This window comes from Barbus barbus, assembly GCF_936440315.1.
Source record: "Barbus barbus genome assembly, chromosome: 7".
NCBI classification, from domain to species: Eukaryota; Metazoa; Chordata; class Actinopteri; order Cypriniformes; family Cyprinidae; genus Barbus; species Barbus barbus.
Window position 1 is genome coordinate 20,032,574 of NC_136735.1, and position 17,490 is coordinate 20,050,063.

Here is a 17,490-nt window from a genome sequence, read left to right on the forward strand (position 1 = left end):
TGCACATTTTAGAGTGGCCTTTTATTGTGGCCAGCCTAAGGCACACCTGTGCAATAATCATGCTGTCTAATAAGCATCTTGATATGCCACACCTGTGAGGTGGATGGATTATCTCGGCAAAGGAGAAGTGCTCACTAACACAGATTTAGACAGATTTGTGAACAATATTTGAGAGAAATAGGCCTTTTGTGTACATAGAAAAAGTCTTAGATCTTTGAGTTCAGCTCATGAAAAATGGGGGCAAAAACAAAAGTGTTGCGTTTATAATTTTGTTCAGTGTAGAAAAGAAAAGCATCACAAGTCCCCATGAAACACTTTGACTACAACTTCATATTCAGTATGATAAGAGATTCGGAACACTTATGACAGAGTATATTTTATTGAAAATTGCTCATTAAGAAGTTTAGATTTTTTTATTTCTCTTTAAAAAGATTTAAATTTTTTTTATTTCTTCTTTTATTACTGTACAAATATAAAATTATAAGGAAATAATGAAATAAACAGCTTTTTGTTCTATAGGGTTTATTGAGGTTTGAGAGATACAAGCCCTACCAAAGATTTTAATTCCATTACACTGTGAATGTCAGAGAATAAAAAGTTATGTTCCACACATGTGCAAACACGGGTGTAGAAGACTTCTGAATGTAGCGCAAGAGATATATGAACAGAGATGGGAGCATGTAAATTTGATGATCCGTTAATATGAACTGCAGAGAGGTGAGACCTGTGACCAGATTCAAAGAGAGAGGCCTTCTATGGAGCTGATATTGACAAACACTTTGTGTATACAGAAAAGAGTGCCTTTTCTTACAATTTTTAATAAAAGTGAATTTACCACACGCAGCCCTCATTTCCTTCTATACAACCAGTTGTATCACAGCATCCTATTAACAGATCCTATCAGCAAGTCACCCCCTAATCAGTTTTGCTTGTTAAATTAATTAATCAGTCATTGTCAGTGTGGTTAGCAGTATATACATTATTCACAGTGTCTCAGGATTCAGAGTTCGGGGACAGGTATTATTTTTTTATTATTTGGTGCCACCCAAGTTTAGCTCAGTTATTTTCCTTTTCAATAAGACACCCTTGTGTGGCACATAGTATGTATTGTGTTAAAAAACAAAAAAATCTCTGTCCCTCACTAATACAGCAATACAACAAGTGTTGGGAGAATCGGTCACAAAACATTGCAATTTATTTTAAAATAAAAAATTGTCTCTCGCAGTGTGGACATGGTATAAACTGTAGTAAAGCATTAAATAACTTTCTGTAAGCAGTTTATCAAGAGCTACATTCAATTTATTACATTCAGTTTATTTATTCTCCTCATAATAGCCTATTAACACTCATATTGTACATCTCAAACTTAAGTGAAGTGAAGTGAAGTTAAGTGACATGACGTGTGGCCAAACACACACACACACACGCACGCACGCACTGTGAATACACACCCAGAGGAGTGTGCAGCCATTTTTTGCTGCAGCTCCCAGGGAGTCGTTGGGGGTTTGGTGTCTCACCTCAGTTGTGGTATTGAGGGTGGAAGAGAGCACTGTACATTCACCCCCCCACAAACTTAAAGGGATAGTTCGCCCAAAAAAATGAAAATTATGTAATTAATTGCTCACCCTCATGTTGTTCCAAACCCGTAATGCCTTCGTTCGTCTTCGGAACACAAATTAAGATATTTTTGATGTAATCTGAGAGCTCTCTGACCCTCCCATAGACAGCAAGGATCCTTACATGATTAAGGTCCAGAAACACAGCAAGGAGATCGGTAAAATTAACCATGTGACATCAGGGGTTAAACCGCAATTTTACGAAGCTACAAGATTACTTTTTGTGTGCAAAAGAAAAAAATAATGACTTTATTCAACAATTTGTTTCCGCCACGTCACCCTAGCACCATTTTGCAGGTAGGTCTCTTGAAGCATCTTGGAGACGTTGCCACAGTTCTTCTGGATTTAGTCTGTCTCAGTTTGTTCTGTTTCTTCATGTCTTTGCAGACAGACTGGATGATGATGAGATCAGATCTCTGTGTGGATCACTGCCTATTGTCAGACCCCTTGTGCAAACAAAAATCTCACTGGATTATTACAATTAATGGCAAAATGAATGTTTGGAAATGTAAACTGATATTCCCTACTGACACACTACTGCAAAAGATAGAAATAACTGACTTAAAAGCTGGTGAAAATACTAGTGTTTAATCATTTTGGCCACCGCTATGCCTTAATGCAGATGCATTGTTTTATTTCACACATTAAAGAGATTAAAGTGACATAAGTGTCAGTGGCCCGAGTGGCAATATTAATGTGTAGTGGGGTTCATCTCGCTAAAAGGCCGTTTTGACCGTTTTCAATCAGCTTTCAAGTAAGGTCCTCTGCTCAAACATTGTGACTCACTGTACTATTTCTGTCCTGACCTTCAGAGCAATTCAAAGTTCCCCTATCTTTTTGAAGTAGCCTATTCATGGTCACAGGTTGTCAGTCATGATATCATGTTTAGGCTTGAACGTTATGGAAAATAACGATGGGTAGAAAAATGTTATTCTTTAGAAAGACATTCTTTACACTTTTTTGAACTTCAGTTATCAATATCTAGAGGGGAATTCATTGTCTTCAATGTAACATGACTGTCATGCTGAGATATAATTGCACGTACATCAACCAGTGGTCTTTGAATAATAATTACTACAATACTTAATGATTGATGTTAAATTATGCACACTGCTCAGTGACTTATGACCGATAATGAATACAGGAGTCAACACTGTCAATCACTATATTCCTCATGCAGCTTAAGATGAATTGCCAGTCTGTCACCTATTGTTCCACTAACGAGGTCTCTGTTTGCTTTTATCTCATTAAAGAAATACATAGTGAAATTGCAAACAATGCAGAGAAAGGTTTTGTGTCTCCCCCCAGCTTCTGCTGCACTGTCATTAGGTGTTCACACACTGAACAGCAGGATAAGTAATCAATTGGTTTTGAATTTTAACTATAGGCCTATGGGTCTCTTAACAAGGAACCCTAGAGATGTTTGTAAATTTATTCTTTCAATGTACCACAGTGTGTAGTTTGAGGGATAGTGTGCTCACTTTGAGTGCTATAAAGCGTTTAAATGTACCATTATTTCTGAAAAGATATTGGGAATTTCATTGTTTCCACCTGTATCAAGATTTATATATTTATCTAAGTGATTGATAGTGATAGCAGTGGCGTTGCGTCCATATAAGCTGCAAATGCGCCGCATATACAGGCCATCTGAGAGAATGAGTTCACAGGCTAATTAATATAAACATGATTATAAGATCCCTTGTCATTTGAGGTGTGACTTACATCTTAATAAAGTGTTGGGAATAAGTATGTAAAATTATTTATTTGACAAACAACGGAAATTTTCTGTAAATCTACTGAAGCTTCTGGGTAAACGTCTTGGGTTACTTGTGTAACCCCAGTTCCCTATCTGTCGGTCACTACGAGTTATGTCGTGACGACATAGGGGATTTACTTGGAAGCCCCAATCATCTCTGACTTAAGAGAAAACGCCAATGAAATTGGCTAGTGGATTTTGCATACCTGAGCCACTCCCCGTGCATACGGGTATAAAAGGGCGACAGGTGCATCCACTCATCCGATTTTTGCTTCGGAGCCGAGTGGATGAACGTGTTGATCTCCACAAAGCCATTCATCATCTGTCTGGAAGCTGTTCTAGTTGGCGTCACGGTGCGAACAGCGGTGTCCTGTCTGCAGCGATTCCCCTGGGCACTTCAACTGAAAGAGCAGATTTCCTAAAAGAGCAAATCATGGTCTGTTCACGTCTTTTTAAAGACGCTGTTCCGGCCGTGTCCTCTTGGTTGCCGTCGTTTCCTGTCCTCCGTCAACAGCCACGATCGTTGTCTTCAGTGTCTGGGGCTCCAGCACGCTGAAGCTGCGTTCGTGGATGGTTTATGCGTTCATTGAGCGTGTAACCATAGCAGCGCTGCGATCGCGCCTCTCTCTCCTCACGGGGATGGGAGGGGCTCCCTCTGTCACTACCCGCGCTGGCTTCTCTGCCACGAGCAGAGAACCATCGGCTAGTGCTCTGGGCGATCTGAGGGTTACAGTGAGAGCCTTCCGCCGGGCCAGTCCCCACGGACTTGTGCTGGGGCGTCGAGCCCCTTGCAGGAGCGTGGCCCCCCCCCCCCCCCCGTGTTCCAGCTGGCCCCGATATCGTCCAAAGAGGCGATAAAACGGCCCTGACACGGGCAACCCGGAGGTGTGGGAAGCTGCTCTATCTCAGGATATGGCGAGATCAGCGCCGCTCCTTCCCCCGAAGGAGGGTTGGGGGGAGAATCATTCATTCTGTTCCTGATAACCCGGGGAAAAAGGAAATTACTCTTCTTTTGAAAAAAGTGGGTACCGCTGGCTTGAGCAAAGTTATCAGGTTCGCGGGTTGACAGTGCGCGACGCACTGCCTCCTCACTCTCGCCCGCGACCCATCTTGCCAGCGGCCAAGAGAGTGCGGTTCGGGGACGCAGTGCCTCCCCACGCACCTCTAGCCAGTCCCCTTTGGGACCTAGGGAGTTCGGTAAGGATGCTTCAGAACGCGCTGCCTTCTGTACCATCCAGCCCTACTCCTCTGCGCTGCACCACCGCAGGTACGTCGATTGTGCCGTTGGAGCCCCTTGCACGGCATCTGGAAGCGTGGCTTACGCTGCCCAGCCCATCTCGGTGGCTCACGCGCACAATTCGACTCGGCTATGCGATTCAGTTCGCCAGGCGACCTCCCAAGTTCAGCTGCGTTCTCGAGACCTCAGTGGTAGCTCGGAACGTTCCTGTCTTGCGCGAGGAGATTGCTGTCCTCCTGGCAAAGGATGCAATCGAGTCGGTCCCTCCAGCCGAGATGAGGCAGGGGTTTTACAGCCCTTATTTCATCGTACCCAAGAAAGGCGGTGGTCTTCGACCAATCCTGGGGTGCATCCAGCCCCAGGATTGGTTTGCAGCGATTGACCTGAAGGATGCTTACTTTAATGTTTCGATCCTTCCGCGACACAGACCGTTCCTACGGTTTGCGTCCGAAGGTCGGGCATGGCAGTACAAGGTCCTCCCCTTCGGGCTCTCCCTGTCTCCCCGTGTCTTCACGAAGGTCGTTGAAGGCGCCCTTGCCCCGCTACGGGAAGTGGGCGTCAGGGTCCTCAACTACCTCGACGACTGGCTCATTCTGGCCCAGTCCCGAGAGCAGTTGTGCGATCACAGGGAGCTGGTATTACGGCACCTCAGCCAGTTGGGGATTCGGGTCAACTGGGAAAGGAGCAAGCTCTCCCCTGTGCAGAGAATCTCTTTTCTCGGTGTGGAGTTAGACTCGGTGAGTATGACGGCACGCTTCATGGACGAGCGCGCCCAATCAGTGCTGAACTGCCTGAGTTCCTTCAGAGGCAGGACTGTGGTGCCACTGAAACAGTTTCAGAGGCTCCTGGGGCATATGGCATCCGCAGCTGCGGTCACGCCGCTCGAAATTGCTTCATATGAGATCACTTCAGCACTGGTTGCACTCCCGAGTCCTGAGGTGGGCATGGCGCCGCGGTTCACTTCGGGTGAGTATCACACGCGAGTGTCGCCGCTCCTTCAGCCCCTGGATGGACCGTGCTTTTCTACGGGCCAGGGTGCCCTTAGAACAAGTGTCCTGGCATGTTGTTGTCACAACAGATGCCTCCAGTACGGGCTAGGGCGCTACATGCAACGGGCAGGCAGCCTCGGGGCTCTGGACAGGGCCTCGACTGCTTTGGCATATCAATTGCCTGGAGCTGTTGGCAGTGCATCTGGCATTGCGGCAGTTTTGGCCACTGCTGCTAGGCAAGCATGTGTTGGTCCGCACAGACAACACTGCGGCTGTGTCGTACATCAACCGGCCGGGAGGTGTACGATCACGCCGCATGTCACAGCTCGCCCGCCATCTCCTCCTCTGGAGTCACACGCAGCTCAGGTCGCTGCGCGCTGTCCACATTCCGGGGGGGCTCAATAGTGCGGCCGACGCACTCTCACGACAGCTCACTTTTCCCGGAGAGTGGCGACTCCATCCCGAGACGATCCGGCTGATCTGGAGTCAATTCGGGGAAGCTCAGGTAGACCTGTTTGCTTCCCGTGAGTCCTCCCACTGCCAGCTATATTTCTCCCTGACCGAGGGGCCCCTCGGCACGGACGCACTGGCACACAGCTGGCCTCGGGCTTCACGCAAGTATGCATTTCCCCCAGTGAGCCTGCTCGCACAGACACTGTGCAAGGTCAGGGAGGACGAGGAGCAGGTCCTGTTGGTCGCGCCGTATTGGCCCACCCGGACCTGGTTTCCGGAACTCATTCTCCTCGCGACAGCCCCTCCCTGGCGTATCCCTCTGAGGAAGGAACTCCTTTCTCAGGGGCTCGGCACCATATGGCACCCGTGTCCAGATCTGTGGAACCTCCATGTGTAGCTCCTGGACGGGACGCGGCAGACTTAAGTGGTCTACCACAGGCCGTGGTAGACACCATCACTCAGGCAAGAGCTCCTTCAACAAGGCAAGCCTATGCTCTGAAGTGGAGTCTGTTTGCGAACTGGTGTTCTTCTCGCCGGGAAGACCCCCGAAGATGCACGATGGGAGTAGTGCTTTCTTTCCTGCAAGAAAGGTTGGAGCGTAGGCTGTCACCCTCCACCTTGAAGGTGTATGTGGCTGCTATAGCGGCCCATCACGATGCAGTGGACGGCCGGTCCGTGGGAAAGCATGATCTCATCGTGAGGTTCCTGAGGGGTGCCAGGAGGTTGAATCCGCCTAGGTCACCCCTGATGCCCTCCTGGGACCTCTCTATCGTTCTGGCGGGACTTCAGAGGGGTCCCTTTGAGCCGCTGGACTCAGTCGAGCTGAAATTCCTGTCGGCTAAGACAGCGCTCCTGACCGCGCTCACTTCCATCAAGAGGGTCGGGGACCTCCAAGCATTTTCGGTGAGCGAAGAGTGCCTTGTGTTCGGGCCGGACTACTCTCACGTTGTCCTGAGACCCCGGCCTGGATACGTGCCCAAGGTTCCCACCACGCCCTTCCGTGATCAGATGGTGAACCTGCAAGCACTGCCTTCAGAGGAGGCAGATCCAGCCTTGGCGTTGCTGTGTCCCGTAAGAGCTTTGCGCATATACGTGGACCGCACCCGGAGCTTCAGAAGCTCTGAGCAGCTCTTTGTCTGCCACGGAGGTCAGCAGAAAGGGAAGGCTGTCTCCAAGCAGAGGTTGGCCCACTGGATAGTGGATGCCATCGCCTTGGCGTACCAATCCCAAGGCGAGCCGTGCCCCCTTGGGGTGAGGGCTCACTCCACACGGAGTGTTGCCTCCTCCTATGCGTTGGCGTACGGCGCCTCTTTGGCAGACAGCTGTAGAGCTGCGGGCTGGGCGACACCGAACACCTTCGCGAGATTTTACAGTCTCCGCGTGGAGCCAGTCTCTTCCCGTGTGTTGGGTAATAGGTAAGTGGCGGGAAGAGTTGGCCGGTGTCACGCTTGCTGCGCCATTCCCCCTCACCCGGGGATACGAGCGCCTGTTTTCCTCCTCCAGTTCAGTTCCCCGGACGGCGAACCCTGGTGGAGACCTCCAGCACCCCCGGCAGTCAGACTGGGCGGAGCAGTCTGACGCCAGGCCCAGTACTGGTGCTAGCTCGCCCAGGTCTCCGGTCAGCCCCTGTACTCGGCTAGGTGTCCGTATGGCCTGATTCCCTTCGGGTAATCCCACACGTGTATTCGTCCACGGTACGGTTTCCCTCACGGTAAACCCGTGTCTTCCCTTTGGCAGAGCTCTGTCAGGCCCTGCTGGCAGCCCTCCTCCCTACTCCTAGGTAGGATCTGCCCCAGGGTCCAGCCGTATGTAGTACTGCCCCAGGCCTGGGTCAGTCCATATCAGTGTCTCCACATGTTACCTCCCTTCGGGCAGGATGTGGCCTCCGTAGCGCCCTTCCCCGGAAGGCTCGCTTCCCTGTCGTTACTGCCAGGCTGTAACAACAAATAGGAAAGACATGAAGCAGTCTGTCATAGAAGGTTGAAATCCCTTCCGATTTCTTGGGGAAAGGAACAGGGGCTTGGCTATCTCCAGCAGCAATGTACTCAGTGGTCCCTGCGGGCACCAAGGTTAGCGAATTTGCGCTGGGGCGATGGGAAGGTTGCGACCTTCGCATGGCATTTGTCTGTCACGCACCAGCTTGTCAACATCTGCATGCACAAGGTTGTAACGGGGTTCAGGTTGTGGCGCTTTCCATATGACCCCTATGTCGTCACGACATAACTCGTAGTGACCGACAGATAGGGAACGTCTCGGTTACGTACGTAACCCTCGTTCCCTGATGGAGGGAACGGAGACGTTATGTCCCCATGCCACAATCTTGAACCATCGCTGGTTGCCAGGGACACGTTCTCGGCTCCTCAGCGGGTAAAACCGGATGAGTGGATGCACCTGTCGCCCTTGTGGCTCAGGTATGCAAAATCCACTAGCCAATTTCATTGGCGTTTTCTCTTAAGTCAGAGATGATTGGGGCTTCCAAGTAAATCCCCTATGTCGTCACGACATAACGTCTCCGTTCCCTCCATCAGGGAACGAGAGTTACGTACGTAACCGAGACGTTCCTCGAGGGAACGAGACGCTGCGTCAACGACGCTTTGGGGAACGCCAACAGCGTAACCGGCTCTGAATACCAATCAAATCTGTCCAGAAATGGGAAGGGACGTCACGGGCGAGGTGACGTAATGACCAGCTGGTACAAAAGCACGTGCGGTGAAGTGTGGCCCCGTGACGCAGCGTCTCGTTCCCTCGAGGAACTGGGGTTACACAAGTAACCCAAGACGTTCCTCTTCAGGAACTCGAGCTGCGTCAACGACGCTTTGGGGAACGAGATACCAACGGCTCCAGACTTCCGCACCCCTGCCCTGTGTGTCCAAAAGAGGCGCACAGCTAGGGCAAGAGAACGGAAGAACCTGGAGTGGCTCGCATGTCCAGGCCAAGAATCTGACGAAGGTCAGAGGCGTGGACCAACCCGCAGCGTTGCAGATGTCCTGAATAGGGACAACTGCGAGAAAGGCCTTGGAGGCCGCCACACTCCTAGTGGAATGAGCCCTGACTCCCATCGGCGAGGGGAGGTCAGAAGACTCATAAGCCATGTGAATGGCATCCACAATCCACCGACCGAGGGCCTGCTTGGAAGCTAGGCAGACCTCTCTTAAGAGGACCATAGCACACTAGCAACTGGTCCGTCCTTCTCCACATGGCAGCTCTGTGGACGTACGCGTCCAGTGCTCGCACTGGACACATACGGTTTAGCTTCAGCTGGTCAGGCTCCCGAAAGGAAGGAGGACTAAGCCTCAGTGCACTACGGAGGAAACATGTAACTAGGGGTTGTGCGCCCACTGTCAATCCACGAAGAGGGGTGTGGTAAGCAGAATTGCCGCCACATAGACCTTCAAGATGGAGTGGGCTAACCTTGCGGAGAGTCGAGCCTGCAGGAACTCCAGCACTGTACCTACTGGGCAGTTAACTGGGTCGAGCTGGCGATCTCCTCACCATGAAGTGAAGAGTCTCCACTACAGGGCATACAGTTTCCTCATAGAGGGAGCTCTGGACTGGAGAATGGTCTCAACAACCTCGGTTGAGAGACCAGAAGCTATCAGCTGTGCCCCCTCAGGGGCCACACCCACAGCTTCTACAACTCCAGGCAGGGGTGCACAAGGGTGCCTCCTGCCTGTGAGAGGAGGGATCTCCCATGGAGAGCCGTTGAGGAGGAAAATCAGGTCCGAGAACCATACTCGGCCCGGCCAGAACGGGGCTACCAATAGCAGCCGGTGTCCGTCCCGGCGCACTCTCTCCAGAACTCCGGGAAGCAGAGCAATCGGGGGAAAGGCATAAAGACGAAGCCTCGGCCACGTCTGTACCACGGCATCCAGCCCCTCGGAGCTGGATGACGTAGAGAGTACCAGAGGGGACATTGCGCTGCCTGAGTAGCGAAGAGGTCCACCTGAGCCTGGCCAAACACTCTCTAGATCTGCTTCCCCACCTCGGTGTGAAGCCTTCATTCCCCGGATAACAGCCCCTGCCTCGACAGGGTGTCTGCTCCCCATGAGGTACTAACTCAGATGCTCAGAAGGGAGCGGCACCTGTTGATGTGCCAGGCGAGATGATGACCCCTCCACCGACCGTGGGCAGGGTGGCCACTCATGACCGCTCCCCAACCGGTGAGGGATGCGTCCGTCGCTAGCGTACGCGGCGACAAGGAGCTCCCAACACCAGGCCCTGGGACAAGAACCAAGGTTGTCTCCACATGTCCAAGGCACGTAGGTATCCCGTTGGACGCAGCTGCCACCAGACCCAGCAGTATCTAAACTGCTTGACAGTGAGTGACTGGCCTTCTTTCACCCTCCTGACTTTCGTGAGGATTGACTCGATCCGAGCAGGAGACATACGTGCCTGCACCGTGGTCAAATCTCCACCACCCCCAGATAAGTGGTTCTCTGTAATGGAGAAAGCACACTTTCCTTGGGGTTCAGTCTTAACCCCAACACTTTTAAGTGAGCGAGAACAACACCTCAATGTTGAGCCGCCCTCCGCTCTGATAGAGCGAGAATCAACCAAAGGTCGATGTAATTGAGTATGCGGGCGCCCCGTAGCTAACGCGGTGCCCACACACTCGTAAAAGTGTGGGGTGAGAGTGCTAGGCCGAAGGGAAGTACCCGATATTGGTAAGCTTTTGCCCCCAAAAGCAAACCTCAGGAACTTCCTGTGAGTGGGAAGGACGGAGACATGGAAGTATGCGTCTTTTAGATCTACGTGTCAAACCAGTCCTCGGACTTGATCTGAGATACTTACCTGCTATCAGACCAGTCCTCGGACTTGATCTGAGTACTTACCTGAGCATCTTGAACTTCAGTCTTGCAGACTGAGCGGTTCAATTGATGCAGATCTAAAAAAGGGACGCAAACCTCCATCCTCCTTGGAACTATGAAGTACCGGCTGTAGTACCCGGACTCTCTTCGGAAGGAAGACCCACCTCGATGGCATCTTTCCTTAAGAGAGTATCTACCTCTTGTCCCACGGGGGCACGCTTGCCTATGCGAGGAGCCAGCACGCGGCAGGGGCTGCTCTCGCCCAGCAGCCCCATGAGCTAGAGAGCGGCGAGGGAGAAACCGCTGGAACGCTGCCACCTGCCTCCTGAACCAAAAAAGGCCAGACGGCAAAGTGGGGCGTCCAGAAGGAAGGCCCTGTCACGGCTTTCCATAAATCCGACAGGGTCCACCAAAGATGCCTCTCCGCCGCCACCAGGGCTGACATAGATCGCCTTGACGGTCTCCCTGGCGGCGCGGAGAGACAAATCAGCGGTTTTGCGGAGCACACAGATGTGCTCCGCACTAATCCCCCGCCCTCATCCAACTCCTTGAGCAGGTCAGCCTGGCATGCCACCATGATGTGCAGACATAAGCCAGCCCGACCTGCTGACGCGTACCCCTTGCCTTCAGAGACGACGCAGCGTCAGTGGACAGATAGCTCGCAAGCGTCTGTTCCACCCGCGGCATCGCTCTGTAACCGCGCTCACTCGTCCACATGACACTACCGAAGTAACAGAATGAGGATCCGCAGGATCCGGCAGGTGCGGATGGAGAAAGAGCTCGCTCATCTCCGATCCCTCTGCCAGATCCCGTTGCGAACCCCACGAACGCCGTCTCCGCTCCGCCTCAGCGGAAGCGGGTCAGTGCCGCGGGGAACGCTAGTGAAAGAGCCCTCTCCGGAGAAAAAGAGCCTTTCGGGAGCGAAGCACACGCAGAGGAAAACCTTTGCAGTGCAGACAGTCAGGCCCCTCGAGGGCTGCCTCCGCATGCCTCGCTCCCAAGCAAAGCACACACAGACTGTGTGTATATAGCGTTTTGCACGGAGGAACACACAGCCCGTATTGCGCCTCACTCCTCTCCCCACTTCGCTTTGACATGTTTTACAAACAGACAGACAACGGTAAATAGGACTCACCAGTCACAGAGCGCTTCGCTGAATGACAAAAAGCTGATGCCGGTTTCACCGCACGTGCTTTTGTACCAGCTGGTCATTACGTCACCTCGCCCGTGACGCCCCTTCCCATTTCTGGACAGATTTGATTGGTATTCAGAGCTGGTTACGCTGTTGGCGTTCCGCAAAGCGTCGTTGACGCAGCTGGAGTTCCTGAAGAGGAACGGATTCTCTGCAGCTTTCTCGCCTCCGCTCTGGTGCTATGACTCGCCAGGATTGTTGCGCATTCAGTGATATGCTGGCCTGCGCCTGCTTTCATGCGCGAGGTAAACTGTCCGGGAAGCGCTCGCCCAAGCGGAAAAATGCGCTGTTGCTGCCAGATCTCCACTGCCGAAAATTGCAGTGTTTGATGTAAAACTAACTCGACTAAATCATATGCAAAAAAACATCATAACTGTATATTTTCATGCAAAGCACATTTTTCAAAGTCCACTAAAAAAAATAGCTGGTCATAGACAATGTTGAAGACGTTATTGTCAACAAGTGGTTGAACACTTTAAACAAGTGATTGATTAAAAAAAAGGTTTATAAAAATGTATATGCAATTTTAAATAATAACAAACATCGGGAAAAAATAAGAATGGATGTATGGATAAACCTGAAACGATAGAGGAAGGATTGGAGATGAATTTCATTTACAAATAAGGTAGGAATGTGCATACTTTTAAATCGACACCTGCCACGTTGTTTTCCTCTTTGAGAGTGTTTTAAAAACGATGAGGAGAGGAGAGGAGATGAGAGAGAGGGAGGGAGGGTGTGTCTTAAGTGTGTCTTAATCTTAGCACTCAGCACCCGGTCACCGCTCGCCACTGAGTGATAGGCAAAAATGTAATCCTGAGTGCAAATTTGTTTTTTAATTATAAAAAGAAAAGAAAGTAGGCTACATCGCATAAGTATTCATGCCCTTTTCTGGGATACTTAAAATTTAGCTCAGGAGAATTCCAATATAGCTTGTATATGTTTCTACACTTCGGGTATAGAGTTAACCTGTGGCAAATTAATTTGAATGGGTATGAACAGCTAAAAATGCATATTAGAGCAAAAACCAAGCCCTGCCAAAATAACTGCCTGTAGAGCTCAGAGAAAGGATTGTGTCAAGACAGATCTGGGTAAAAGTAAAAAAAAAAAAAAAAATTCTGCTGCATTGAATGTTCACAGAGGCATAGCCTCCATTATCCTTAATGTAAGAAGTCTGGAACAACCAGGACTCTTCCTAGAGCTAATTAGCAATCGAAGGAGAAGGACTTTGGTTAGAGTGGTGACCAAGAAGCTGATGGTCACTCTAGTTGAGCTCCATGATCATATAAGGAGATGAGAGAAACTTACAGAAGGACAAACATCACTGCAACACTCACCAATCTGGGCTTTATGGCAGAGTGGCCAGATTCAATCCTCTTTTCAGTGAAGATGAAAACACATGAAAACCCACTTTTGGGAAAAAAGAACCTAAAGAACACTCAGACTGTGAGAAACAAGATTCTCTGATGAACATCATTTCCAAGCATCATGTCTAGAGAAAACCCTGCACTGCTCATCACCTGCACAATACCCCTCCCAGTGGTGAAGCATGGTTGTGGTAGCATCATGCTGTGGGGGTGTTTTTCAGCAACAGGACCTGGGGACTTGTCAGGGTACAAGGAAAGCTCTATGCAGCAAAATACAGATATCCTTAATGAAAACCTGGTTCAGACTGGGCTCAATGATCCTAAGCACATAGCTAAGACAATGCAAGAGTGGCTAATGGACAACTCTGTAAATGCCCTTGAGTGGCCCAGCCAGAGCTTCTACTTGAATCCAATCAAACTTCTCTGGAGAAACCTGAAACGGTCCCCATCCAATCTGACAGAGCTTGAGAGGATCTGGAGAGAAGAATCAGAAAATCCCCAAATGCAGATGTGCAAAGCTTGTCGCATCATACCCAAAAGACTGTATTTACTGTGTTTCAACTAAGTACTGCATTGAGGGTATGATACTTATACAATGTAATTATTTCAGTTTTTACTTTTTAATACATTTGCTTACAATTAAAGTTATCACAAGTCTACTAATTTGGTTTGTTATTATGGTATATAAAGAGTAGATTGATGTGGAAAATAGCACTTTTAAGCAGTTTAGTATAAAGCTGCAACATAACAAATTGTGAAAAAGGGGTATAAATGAATACTTCTTAAAGGCACTATATTGGTTTATATATAAATACATATATAGCATGTGACCCTGAGTTTCTTTATGGGTGAATCCCTATTTCTGACTTAATCTTCGCATTGACCTTCCTTTGTTTCTCAGAAAAATTGCATTTAGGATTACTCTTTGATGAACACCAAAACATTTATACCTTGATCTAACCATGTGCAAAAATATATTACAGTTTTTCAACATGAGAACCGAAATCATTGCTGACCTAAGGGGCAGTTTACATTTTAAGGTTACTCATCTGATCAACACAAATACTCCAAATAAATTAGTTAAATAAGTGAAATACAGAAGTGGGGATGTGCTTTTACTGTAGGAATACTTTTCCTAGATTGTCGCTTGACGCTGTCCCTTAGCCTAAACATGGCTTATCTTTAGTCATTAATTTAATATTAGCAGTAAATCTTGTTTGGCTTCTCAAGAAGCTAAAACCAGTTTTGACTACATGGCTGCTGGTAAATGTGAGCCAAAACAAATGCATCTTTTCATTGGTACAATGTGAATTCTCTTTTAAAATGATTCCTCAATTCTGTCCTTATTAGATGTAAACCCCATTCTGTGAATCTAAAAATGGCATCTAGTGTGTATGAATAATGATGAAACAATCATCAAACTGGAACTAAGATGCCCTGTGATAGCATTGAGTCAGCCAAGATAACAGTGCAACCCCCAGCCTCCAGCATTTGGATTTCTCTTCTTTTAACTTTTCATCAGCATCTCATTTCTCCATTTCATACATTCATTTTCTCTCCAGTATCTGCACCAATTCCCCTTTAGCAGGGTTTTGGCAATATCAGGTCGCTGTGGTAACTGTTTCATATCTTCACAGTGTATATTCTAAAAAACACTCCTGCTAGGCTGGGCATCCCTTTATTGAGGAACATTTGGACCTCAATACAGCATTCGTGTGAATCTGTTATTCTATAGCAGGGGTGCTGATGTTGCTGTCTGAGTCACTGTGACTCACACAAACTGGATGTCCAGTCTGATGTTCATTGCGAATGCCTTTGTGCTGTGGTAACAACCTCTGAACAGTGAATCTTGAGGGAGACATCCTCTAGAGTTAGAATAACAGTCTGAGTGAGTAAGCTGTCTGTGGGCTGATGGGGACAACAAACTGCAGGGAAACATTAGACAATACATCATACAGTCCACCGAGGCCATCCAACACATGGAGAGACTATAATTACATGGACAGCTGGACACAGTAAATAATGACCATGCGTTGTATGTTTTTGAACAGAGACCAATTTATGGAGCCGAGATTCAAACAAATAAGCTAAATTCAATGGCATAGTGTCACAATACAAATCCAAGACATCTGCATCATCACTCACATCACACATGAATGACACATGTGGTTATCTTATGATTTATGACGAGCTTGATTTAGTCTGCCCCTTTATGTTTAGACAGCCATAATGCATGAAATCCAATAATAATTCATTTATTTCCAGCTATAAGATGAATTAAATATGAGTGTTGCTTGCAGTATTGAGAGTTGCAATTGATTTTAAATCATGGCTGTGTGTTTCCTTCCACAAACAATGTGCTCTGGTTTAATATTTAATGACTGGAATTGAGGGAATTCCTGTGATAATGGATGATTTCATTAGTTTTTGTTCAATGGCTCATGCAGAATGTTTTTTAATGTCTGTGTTATCGTCTATATATTAGAGAGAGCTTTTAAAATAGTTTTTAAACTTGAATGAAAGACTTGTGCATAAATTAAGCTTTGATTTCATTTGATTTCATTTATTTTAATAGACGGTGATAATGTGAGGCAATTTTAACTTATTTTGTCTCTTATGAGTAAAAAACGGACAGATGTAAAAGAAATATAGCTACCTTTATTTTTAAGGTGTTTGTTATCACTTATAATAAGTGAGTAATAAATCTATGAGAAAGAAAAAAATAACACATTTCTTACAATAAATATGTATTTTAGATGACAGGATCCATCAGAAACATATTATTTACACAACACTATTCAACATTTCAACCATGAAGAAAATATGTGAACTAGCACTTACTCTAACATGCTACTAGGACTGCCCGACTAAAGAGTTTTCGAGTTGACTAGTCATTTATTTTAAGCCATTAGTCAACTAATCGCACGTTTATGGTATTGATTTAAAAATGTAAGTATATACGAGGAGAAAATGGTTTGATAAGTAAGTTCCACACTCGGCATAAAAACTTGGAAAAGCATCTAATGTGATAGCACGAGTTTATCACTGTTAGCCCTAAGGTTAAAACTAGCGGCCATGTAAAATGCCTAACATTAGACTACCAACATGTTTAAATTGCTAAAACATGTTCGATTTTAATTAATGATAGACCAGTGTTTGCCTGCAGAGTTTGCAGGCAACCTTTTAGGGTCATCCTTTCCCTCATCTTTTCACCTCCCACCCTTTTTTCCCACCATTATTAGCACGTGGATCAGCCAGACCAGCCATCCATGTTAACAAACTTTCTATCACTGACTAGGTAGTTTCACCACTTCTTGTGGAGTTTGTTTTTCTGTGACAAATTTAGTTAATTAAGCCTCTTCTATAAATTAATGTGTTTTAGTTGTTTATATGTATGTGTTTAGGCTGATTCAGTGATATTAAATAATATTTTTGGCAAAGTTAAAAGAATAGTTCACCCAAAATCGAAAATTCTTCCATCATTTAAACTCATAGAAACTCATGCAACTTTGAAAAAAGTGGAGGGTGAGTATGTTATATATAGAGTTCTGGCATTAAACTCTAAGCTGGCGCAGTCCGATAGGTCCAACTCAATATGACCTAATGACATCACTATCATATGCACTGTAAAAAAAAAAAGTTTAGCCAACTTAAAATTTTAAGGCAACCAGCTTTTTGCAGATTTTTGAGTTCTCTCAGCTTATTTTTGTAGGAGATTCTCAACTTTATGTTGTATAAACTTAAAACAACAATTTGAGAAAACTGAAAAATCTGCTGAAGCTGGTTGCCTTAAAATTTTAAGTTGGCTCAATTTTTTTTTTGTTTACAGTGTGGCTCATCTGATTGGTTTTCTTCTGTATCAGTAGCCAATGAGCTCATTGCTCAGTATTCAAATACCTGGCTTTTGTTTGCTCTATCAATTTGGCAGCACACTTCAGAAACCCTCCACCTTCCCCAGCTCCACCTGTATAGATCTGCTACGATGTGATTCATGTATGCTATAGGGAGTTATTCATATGTGTTACATGTGCAGCAACAGTATTTCCTACATGCTTACAGCAGCATGTTGTGGATG